Source organism: Electrophorus electricus, chromosome 25, assembly GCF_013358815.1.
Source record: "Electrophorus electricus isolate fEleEle1 chromosome 25, fEleEle1.pri, whole genome shotgun sequence".
In the NCBI taxonomy this organism is placed as follows: Eukaryota; Metazoa; Chordata; class Actinopteri; order Gymnotiformes; family Gymnotidae; genus Electrophorus; species Electrophorus electricus.
The window spans coordinates 10,838,447-10,850,318 of NC_049559.1; positions in this window are offsets into that span (position 1 = coordinate 10,838,447).

Genomic DNA, 11,872 nt, shown 5'->3' on the forward strand with positions numbered 1-11,872 from the left:
AGGCTGGAACAAATGTAATATTGTCTGTGCATAGGGAGCCGCAGGACCTGCTCACAGCTTGAGTATCTGGCTGAGGCCCAAGCTGGTCGTTTTGTCCGGGAAGTGCACGGTGGTAGCGCGGGTGGCCGGTTACGCCGCCGGCAGACCGGCCTGCCAGGGAGTCAGCTCCGTCAGCTCCGTCAGCTTCTGGCCTCGTCACACGTCGGGTACTTAGCTCCTCTGTGCCCAGGAGGTGACGTGGGGAGGTCCCAGCCAGCTGTCTGAAAGAACGGCCCCGAGGAGGGTCAGCCAGGCAAGGTGAGACACACTCAGTCAAAAAGCAGGCTTTCATATCAATGAGACTGTCAGGCGTGACAGCTGATGGAAGCTAGACCACTGCTCATTTCCCTACTGGGCATTCTGATTTCCCATTTCATCTCTTTGCATTAGGAACTGAGGGAATTTCATAGTCAACGCCAACCTCACCAACCACAGTGCCAGGATGGCTGAGCTGATATTCAGAGTTTGAAATTTAAAAGAGTGACCCTGGGTGAAAAGCTAAGCCAGCAAACACAGCACCTCTACTTATCAGTGACCCATTTGGTCAGATGGTCCTGCAGCATCTCTGGCCAGTTACTTTAAACAATGTTGTCCTCTCCTTCTCATGATGAGGACAGAGAAGGAGGATGCATGGGGCTTGACTTCTCTGTCATCGCAGATGCCACACAAGTGCTTCAGTTGCCATCTGTGACTCATTAGTTATAGCCAAACAACAAGCTCATGCTACATGAATATATGCATGAATACAGTGTGTGTCAAGTCAACTCAGTATTGCTTGGATAGCGCTTTTTGTAATGTTCATCAGCTCGACTGCAATCTGCACCCACACCTGTAATGGGAAAGCAGTGCTGAGGAAAAAATGCTGTGAAACAGCACGAGAAAGAAACATTGAGGGATATCGAGACTCAGAAAGGAAACTGGTCCTCTTCTTGAATTCCAAGTAATGGAATTCAAATCACAGATGAAGCTTGCCAAAGTTGGAGTGAAGCAGCGCATTTGGATACTACAGAGGAAAAATCCATGAGGATAGCTAGTGACCGATGCTAAAAGTCTGTCAATAAAAAGAAAATCGGCTCTGTCAAAGGATAATCTGCAGCAAACAACTTTCACAATGATAACATGCGCAAAAACAAGGTCATTTCTGGGGGGAAACAGGAGTAGATGCCAAGTTCTGGCTCTTGCTAGAGAATCTGACTGTGTGAAGGAGAGAAAGAGGACACAGATACTGATAACAGTGCCAGAAGATACCAGTATGGTCCTCTTGCCCCTCATGCACTGTCACTTTCCTGCTCAAACTCATAAGCACTGCTGGGTTAAAGGTACAGTTCATCAAAATAATCTACCATTGATTCGGAGCCTAAAGAGGCAATATGTACAAATGTGCAATATGTATGCAAATGTGATTGCATATCCCAGCATTTTGGCTTCATAGACATTCATAGGATTGAGATTCATGTTATATAAATTTTGTATGACAAAGTGAATAACAGACACTAACAGTCATCTTTAAAAAGTGAAATCCATCCATAAATGTCACCCTGAAGACATTATATTAAGCTGATTCAGACACATGGTTTCTTGCTGATTCTGTGAAACATCACAAACCCATTTTTAACTTGGAGAACAATGTAAGTCAGGGAGATATAGTCACCCTTTTAAGAATATTACTGCCCCAGACCGCAGCTACTGACCACAAAACTACCCCATGCTGTTGCTTTCCATTGGGCCTTTACAGGTCCCTACTCAATCTGACTCAAACCAAACCCATTAGTGGTTTTAAATGGGCTGCGATGGCCTTCTACCTCACATGACGTTACAGTTCCCATTCAGATCTTTTTGCCCAGTCAGAAAAAGCACTGGAAAAAAAGCTAAAATCTACAAACCAACTGGTGAAATGTAGTGGGCGCATAGAAAGCAAAAAGAGACAAAACTAAAAACTGATCCTCCTGCATAGCTCCTAGCCATCACCTCTGTGCCTGTCCATTCCCTGCCTTTCCCTGCCTCGACTGATGGATATCGATCCAAGGCCCCTCTGAAAAAGGCAGCCTCGTATACTGAGCACGAGATTCATACCATTATTCCCTGGCACCCCGCTTATGAGAGACTGGGGGCGATCTGCACTTCAAGTCCCCTAAGCATCCACCGCTGCCTTTAATGACAGCCTCAGTGGAGAGCAGGGGTGAGCAGCAGGTATGAATGCATGCAGAGAGAAAGCATGGCTGGGTTGGAGAGGAAGGGTAAAGAGGTTAGATTTATACCGGTCGTTACTCCAAAACGCAGCTCATGTTGAGGTGATGGACGCGAGATCTGTGGAAGCTTAAGAAATGCCTAGCTCAGAGTGTATGCTGCTGCATCTTTTACCTGGGTTGGTTTGTGTGTGTGTGTGTGTGTGTGCACGTGTCTGTATGTAATATACAATATGAAAATGTGCCAACTTTGAACACTTTTAAACATTTATACCTGTTAAATAAAATTTTACTTGAAGTTGAATCTCTGACAAGTACACCAACAATCATCTTCACCGTGATCATTTGTATTTTGAATGAATAATTACATTTGTTTTCATTGTGCAACTTTGTGCCACTTTATCACTGGCTTAACTGGCTCAGAGCTACAACTAAGTGTTTCACCTCATTGATTAACCTTCATCTGCCTAAAGGTGCAGTTCACATTGGACAGAGCCCTCCAACACAGAAACGCAACCTGACTTTTAATGAGCTCAGAAAATTACTCACTAATACCTATGACAGAGGTGGCTGTGATTGATGAATGTATTTTATAAGGGGAGACACATATGTGTGTGTGTGTGTGTGTTACTTGTCTGGTCAACCAGCGACAGCCCAAAGACAATTTTTTGTGTGACACAACTCTTGCCCTCAAAGAGCAGACATGTGCATCATTGTGTTGTCTGTGAAGATACTTCAGAAAAGGGGGTTTTTATCAGTGCAGAAAATTACCATTCCTATAATTTGTACCATTCATCTATGTGTATTCAACTTCGTCTGCTTAAATAAGCAAACTTTGCTTGATTTGTCCTCTGATTTCACCTTCTTTTGTTTACAAGAGGAATGTAAATTAATCTAGAACATATGTGCCCATGATTATTCTCCTCACAGTCTTTCAAGATAAAACAAAACAGAAACACCACCACCAACAACAAAAATTCATGTTTTTTGTTGTAAGAACAAGATATTTTTAGGGTGTCAGAAGTTCCGCAATTTTGTAGACTGTACTGACCTTTGATGAACTTTTCAATGTTTATTTGTGTTTGTGGAGAAGCTTTGGATTATTTTTTTCAGCATGAGGTTGCTAGTTTAACATCAGTCAACCAGTTTAACAACACAGAAGGGAGAGTAGACTTAAAAAGCAGGAGAGAGACAGCAGGAGACAAGAGAGGCCATAGATATGGAGAGAGACAGTAGGAGGAGATGAGGGGGGGATAGATACAGAGAGAGACAGCAGAAGGAGATGAGGGAGAGAAATAGATATGGAGAGGGATGAGTGAGACTTTGAAGGCCACTGCTCAGAGACTGTATTCACCTCCTGAACTTGTTTACACTGAGGCACAAACTACAGAAACCAGAGACATAAACATTACATTGCATTACTTAATATTAACCTTAGTTGTAAATCTATCAAACATAAAATAAAACAATCAAAAACAACCACAAATGCATATATGATAAATAATAATAAAGAGATTTACCTCACACAAGTTTGGCTTACAAGTAGGCAACAATACATGTCAAAAGTGAGAATATGTGTTTATGTGTGTGTGTGTGTGTGTGTGTGTGTGTGTGAGAGAGAGAGAGAGAGAGAGAGAGAGAGAGAGAGAGAGAGAGAGAGAGAACAGGGATTGCAAAAGGTCAGTGTTACACCTGCGCCCTTCTTTGTTTCTTACTTCTTGTTCCACCACAGCATGCTACAAGCTATGCAAACCACAGCAGAACTGACGAAACTCTGCTGTTAATTTGACTCCATTAAAATGGCGATTTCTACATTTCCAATTACAGGTCTTGAATGTCTACCAACATTAATCAATAAGAACCACATTATGTTACCAATATGTCACTTGCAGTTAGTCTGAAACATATCAGAAATGTGACACACAATGTAAAGACTAATTTTACGTATTTTATGGTCTTGAGGCCTGTCCTGTATCTGTCCGGTTTTGCCCAGTATTCTAGGGTGGGCTGTGTGTGCTTCCCTGCACACGTCCGGCGTTGTGCCACCCTTCCTGATCCAGGCTTAGCCACCGTGTCTGCAGCACAGGGGGCATGAGGAACCCGAACTCACATAATGGCAAATCAATTTCACTCTTCCTGCTTGGGTGAAGTAAGAGCTTAGGGCATAATTACTGGGCCACAGAAAAGAGAGGAGAGAGAGAGAGAGAGAGAGAGAGAGAGAGACGGAGAGGTAGTAGAAAATGGCTGCTTCGTGAGCTAATCCACTGTTTGCCTGCTCTTTTGCTGAGGTGAAACCAATAGTGTTATCCAGCAGGTCCAGCTGAGGGACATCCACACAAACACACACACACACACACACACACACACACACACACACACACACACACACACACACACACACACAAGAACTTGCTCTCTGTCTCAGAGGAATGTGGCTGAAGTAGTAGCATTGACGCAAGGCACCATGTAATGAGATTCTTAACACACCGTCTGCATCATCTAGGTTTTCCGAATTTGCCACTACTACTCACTGTTCATGGAGTTGTGTGTGTGAGTGTGAGTGTGTGTGTGTGTGAGTGTGAGTGTGTGTGTGTGTATGTGTGTGAGTGTGTGTGTGTGAGTGTGTGTATGTGAGTGTGTGTGTGTGAGTGTGTGTGTGTATGTGTGTGTGTGTGTGTGTGAGTGTGTGTGTGAGTGTGTGTGTGTGTGTGTGTGTGTGTGTGTGTGTGTGTGTGTGTGTGTGTGTGTGTGTGTGTGTGTGTGTGTAAAGCATCCCCCTAAGGAGAGGAAGAGTGATTACGCACTTAAAGTGCAGTGCTGAGAGCAGAGGGCACTTCATTTCCACTGGTTCACGGGAGCAAAGTGTCACCTACATGCTGAGCAAATGAGACCCTCCTTGGGCCATGTGTGTGCATGTTTGGGGAGGGGTGTGTATGTGTGTGTGTGTGCTTGATAGAGAGAGAAATTAGAGGTACAGTACTTTGCCAAGATTTGAATCCACTGTGGAAGAGGGACGTAGCGTGTAGGCCATGCCGTGAAATGCTGTGACTCTATGCTTCCAGCGGCCATGGTCAACCTTCACGTCAACTCCAGCTGTGCACTACCCAGTAACCAACTGTAAAGCAGCACTTTTTGATTACTAACTTTAAACTACCTCACTGACAGCTTTTAGATCTGCATCATGACTCCGTGGCTAGACATCACTAGGTCATCTGTGAGGAAGGGCAATGCTGCTTATATCTGAGTCATGTGACCAGCACCACTATGACTACTGGATTCAACATATGTGCATATAAAATATTTTATGGCTGACAACTGTATGTACAGTAAAATCCTAAGCAGCACACCGTTCTGAGTAATAATGGGCTGAAAGGTTTAAAAAAGGTGTAATAAAGACTAGAGAGAAATGGCACTGGTGAAGACTTAAAACATCTTGACGTTCATTTTTTTTTTCGCTGATCAAGTTTTACAGGAGCGCAAACTTCCAATAGAGGAGCTTTAGGGAGGCTCATGTCCTGAGCTGTCGGTTCTCCTTATTACATGCTTTACTCTCACACACTGTGTGCTGCTGTTCTTTAGGGGGAGTCATGTACTGAGATGCCAGGTGCGTGCTGTGCATGAGGCCTTCACTGTCTGCCACGAGGCCGTCACACAGTGAACCTGAACCTTGCCATGAATTACCACTGCTGCTGCTCTCTGGAAGTTAGCATAGGGAGTGAGGTCAAATCAGACCAAGTACAAAGTCTCTTTCCCAAAGAACTCTATTTACAAACTCTTCTGTTCAGCATTAAACACAGAATAACCTACAATAGTTTATAGAAACACTAGAGGCAAAAGGCATTCAAGGACAGAAAAAAATCAATCTCCTCAAGAGTCAATTAATTGCTTTACATTCCACTAAGACCAGCATCTTTTCCCCCCAGAATCCCTCGATCCTGACCCCTCTTTCATCGTTATTCCTCCTCTCCTTTCCTCTTTTCCATTAGGATTTCTCCCATGGCTCTTTAAGGCTTTCTCCATGAGGGGTGGCGGGACACTTTTGTACATGTCAGCAACGACAATAAGGGTTTAACATCTCTGAACTTGGGAGCGGATCCTGGGTGCCGCAAATACCAACCCAATTACCCAGGAGTCAATGGAGAGCAAATTAAAAAGCCCTCGGGCTTTGCGCTGTGCCAGAAAACGCCAGCCGTATCAAGATGGTCAAGGCTGCAAACAAAGGGTCGGCACAGGCCCCCCCCACCAACTCCTTTTCTATCCTCTCTGCAGTGCCCTGATTAGCTCGCGAAAGATTTAGCATTCGCTTTTCTCTGCAACCAAGGGAGGAGGAGAACGGAACTTCATTCACACAGGTCTACGGTTCGAAAACCAAAATGGCCGCCAGCAGGGGGTAGCCATTAAGCGTGCTCGGTGAGGTGGAAATGACCACCTCTCATAATGTGACAATAAAGAAAAACAAGGGGAGACTGAGAGGGACCTTTGATGAACTTGACATGACTGAGGCAAAAGATGAAAAAAAAGTTTGTGGTTCATGCCAGTCAAGGAGTGTGGATGGCCCTCTTCACAGAGGAGGTAAGCAAAAATTTGGAGAGGGACACTTTTTTTTAAAAACAGTGTGCTGGTAGAGATGGTTGAACTTAGTGTTGGGTTTCTATAAAGCTGCTTTGTATGGAACTTGTTAAAAAGATCTTCCAAACCTAAAAAACACACATCGAAATACATCAATTATTTTCTAAATTTTCTCTCTTTCACAAGACTATTTTTAATCACGTCCTGTCCAGTCTTAGCAGGTGCTGACATCTAATCTTTTGCTCCAGTCTTTCTGCCTCTTCACCTCTTCTAGCGTGTAGATGTGCTCTAGAGTTTTTTAGAAAGCTGTTCTTCTCCACCAAAAGCTCTCCCCAGAGAGTCCCTGCACTCCCTTCCCACACCTCATCTCCAGACAGCCAATCTACTTCTGGAACTTCTTTGATCACGTTCCTATCTGTTCTCTGCTCTAGAGGGGGTCCGGAAGGGTGGGGGCTGTTGGTGAGAGTGCTTCTTAACCTCTCCTGATGGCATTTGGAACCGATTCCCAGGTTTATTCCCCTGGAGGGGTGGGTTGTGGGGGTGGAGTGGGTTGTGTAAGTCTCTATTTCTCCCATCTCGCTTGCCTCTCTGACATGAGAACTGTGTGAAGACGGCCCCCTTTTCCTTCAGCTAATGCTCCTCTCTGGCGCGAGGTGAAGCGGAGTGGGCTAAACTAATTACCAGCCCGGCTTTTCTAAGCCTGGAGCTTACGAGGCACAATGGAGCCTTCAGCTTCTCCAAGTCTGTCCCTCTCAGTCCCACATGCTGCTATCAGCAGGGCCAACAAAGGAACCTCCATTAGAGTAATTAACAACTAAATGAAATGCACTCTTGTTCCAGTGTTGTCCTAAGTTGTGATTTTTTTCTCTTCTACAAGAGAGAACCTTCTGAGCAATTGATGGACTTTAGGTTTCCCTCCCCCACGCACATCTCTCAGCAGCTTTAGACTTCTCACCATTGGTTTCCCTTTCTCACTGTTCATTCGCTGTTTCACATGTGTGCCAAATTAAAGTAAATAACTGAACGCACCCCGATGACCAGGCAGGGGTTCTGAAGGCAGGAGCAGTCAATTGGATTTACAATGCAGTTTTTATGACTGTTTAATGCTGGATTGATATTGTCTGTAATTAATATAACTCTCAGAAAATTGTCAGTTTAGCAAACATTTGTGCATCAGAGAGAGAGAGAGAGAGAGACTGAGAGAAAGAGAGAGAGAAAGACAGATAGATTGGTGAGACAAAGGTCTCAGAGTAAAGAAGTTACATCATCTAAATGTTATTTTGCCAAGAAGAGAAATCAAGGCTAATTGTGGGAGTGTTTCATCAATTTGTGACAAAGTAGCCAGTAGGCCAGCAGGTCCATTAGGTTTCCTTTAAATTAAAATATATTAACATACATGACAAATTACCAGTGTTAGTTCAGTCATTAATTTATCGAAGAAAATAAGAAAACAAGTTGACTGGAAATAAAAATCAAGTTACCGTTTTAGAAACTGCAGGATTTTTTCTTAGATTAGAACTTCTTAGATCAGAGCACTAAACCTAGCCAATGGGTATGATTTCAATATATATGACTACTACTTGCTGGCTGGCAATTCTTTATTCAGAGTTTTTCTACAGCAGGATCTGAAGGAGCCTTACACACTCAAGGACCAGGACAAGATCATTCTTTGTGGCATCCTGCTTATTTAATCTATTTCTTGGTTGCCTGTTACTTTACTCTCCAGTGCTGCAGAGAGGAGCATAGCTGTTTCTTCTCTCACTTGGTTGCCCTGCTGTTGCCCTCTGATTTTTCTTTAGGAACCTGGAAGAAGCTCTCAAGCTACTTTGCAGCACTATCTACAGCAAAAAGCACTACAAAAAAACAAAACAAAACAAAACTGGAACACACAATGTGGGCGTGGTGTGTGTGTATGCATGTGTGTATGTGTGTGTGTGAATTGGGTCAGCTAAAATTTTTTGGGGAGCCAGTTTTTTGGCTTAAGGCCCAGTGCTTGAGATCATCTTATGGGCGTATGTGATCATGATATGGGGTGCTGGCATAACATTGCATGTTTATCTCAACAACACTAGCATTAGCTATCACCACTTTATCCCACTTGTGAAAGCAACTGTGTTCTAATTTTTTTGGCTCACTATAGAGAAAAAGACCTGCACCAAATACCAATCCCATTGGTGAACTGTAATATGCAGTATTAATCACTAGTCAAAGCCTCATTATGAACCGGACATGCTAAATGGGTCATTTTGATTGGCATTCAGTGCTATTCTAATGGGCTCTAGTGGGGTAGTGAGGCTCTTTTCTAGCTCCTCTGGGTGTAGTGACACAGGCTCCTGAAGGATCTCCAAGGCTGTAGCAGAAATTTCTGTCTGATCTGTGATGATGAATGGATACACACCTGCAGGTCCACACACACACACACACACACACACACACACACACACACACACACACACATTGTCCCTTCTCCACGCAATCCTTATGCACATATTTTTAAACTTGCAAGATTTTTAATGCCATCTAGAAACAAAGAAATAAAACAACAAATGTGATTGTTTTACTAATGTATGGTAATGCTTTCTGTGATGCAAGTATGGAAAAGCGTTGTGTCCTTGGCAGTACTAAGTGCTGTTGTAGCAGATGGATCTGTAGTTTTTAAAAAAGGTTTAATCAGTAAAATGAGCAGCATTTTATAATCTGTAGCACAAATATGTTTTTAAGAGATAGGGGAAATGTTTACATGTTTGTGGGGTTCTTAAGCTCTATCCAGTAGCGCCCTTGGCTATATAATCTTATCGGAGGTGAAGAAACGGAAGTTTGTTATTCCGTTTCTCACCCCCACTCGTTCAATCACCTCTCTCTCTCTCTCTCTCTCTCTCTCTCACACACACACACAGCTGCTCCATCCACCCTTGCACTCTCACACAAACATAAACACAAATCTCTCTCTCTCTGTCTCACACTCACACACACACACACACACACACACACACACACACATAAAGTGCCTTTGTCTTTAAACCTTTAATGTTAATGATGCAGCAGCGGGAGTTGTTCTACAGGTCCTCCTCCTGTGAAAGACTGTTTATTTTCCCAGAAACCCCTTACCGCTCCTTTGACAACATGGTCTCCACCACTGCCAGGCTTTTACAGATCGAGAGGGGAAAAAAAAAACTCCCACCAAAGCAAGCCTAATGTTGAGCAATACCACATCTCAGACAGCGACATTGTTGGAATGTACCCTAAGCGTTGTGCTACAGCCACGCGGCAGGGCTCTCCTAGCTGTTTCATTACACACTATCTCCCCTACAGCTGTTTGAGCATCCTCGGTCTGTAAACGAACTCTGCTCCGGGCCAGTGTAGCGCCGCGTGCCCCTACTGTTAGCGTTCACCCCGCGATTGCTTGAATGCAGATAGGGGGTTCGGGGCAGGCCGTCGTAATTTTCCGCCGTGGCGGATTGAAGAAGGCGGTGCGGCACGCTGATAGAGGCGGATGGCTTATCGTGGGCCACAGCAATCACCAGTCAGAAATTACCTGCCCTCCCCCAGGTCTTAGATGACTGCTCATATTTGCATTTTGTTGTTGCCTCTCATTTTTCTCCTCATTCTGGATGTGAGCAAGGTCAAGGTGGCGCCGATCTGAGCAGTGCTTGTCCCTTCTGCACTCACACCGGGTCCGCAGCAACAGGAGTGCGACCTGATTTAAACTCGGACGATAGGCTGACGATAGGTGTGTTATGGCAGTAAGTGAGTAATACTGTGGCCCATTGGGAGGGTGGAACATTCATGAATAATACTGAAGTCATTTAATTTTATTTAAAATACTACAACTACAACTACTACTATTTATTTATTTGTTTGTTTGTTGTTATTGTGGCATTGCTCTATGTAAGTGAACATACGTTCTAAGTGTGTGTGTGTGTGTGTGTGTGTGTGTGTGTGTATGTGTGTCCGTACATGAGCAAGGAGACATCTGATTGGTGTCTTTGGCTAAGCAAGCATCTTTAAGCATAATTGTACCTCATCACTTTGTCATCAGAGGACCATATAATCAAGAAAATAAATTCCAGCTACATGGTGCTCCTCGTTGACTAGTTTAGAGTTTTTAATCTTTGGATTCTAAGCTTCTAAACTTTAGACCAAGAACATTTTCATGTACATCATTACATCTGCCACTGAAACAATCCTATACAGGCTAAATGTCCAGTCCATGTTTTGTTATTAGAACAAAAATGTTAAACCAAGTGTAGTTTTAGCAGTTGTAACTTTATTATCCTCGTTTGTATTATTATGTTAGATAATCAAACATGATAAAGGACACCTGTGCTAAATACACGTATTAAGGTACAAGGGGGAATGCATGCAAATAAAGGAATTGCTGTCATTGTAGATGTTATTGCTTCTTTTTCTTTTGTTGGGTTTTGCCTTTAAAGTACTGTAGGAAAAACTCAGAAACATGCATGATGTCATACTCTCTGTATAAAAGATAAAAGAAATTTAAAAGCTTCTTTGAGCTTTGAGCTTTTAGGAAAATAAAATAACCAGAATTAGCCCCCCCCCCCCCCATATACTCGCTGTCTTGCTCTCTCTCCCTGCATGCAAATCATTTGCTCCTCTTCACTAATTAATTGCTAATGCAGAGCACTAGATAAATCCCTTTTTAATGGTGCTGCATTCAACAGATGAAAGATGCTTCTTATAAAAGCACACAGCAATATTAAAGGATGCGTTCTTAAATTAAAACTTTCATTTCAGCCTCCATGCCTCTCTTCTGAACTCTCTTTCCCTTTGTCTTCCCATTTCAGAAGTGTGTGCATGTGAAAGGACTGGGGTGGTAATAACTGGCTTTTTCTCTCCTAGCAGAAAGATGGGGGGGGGGGGGGGAGGATATGGAGGCAGAGGGAGTTAGGGGCAAATTGAATGGATCTTTGATGCTCAGCAAGCTTCACAAATCACCACTCTACCCAGGATTCCTAGCGGCTCCTGCATCACCAAGTGCGTGTTTTGGTACAGTCACTATGGAAACTCTCCCTGTCCGAGACATTATTGACAGACGTACAGGGCTGAACACGCCCAGT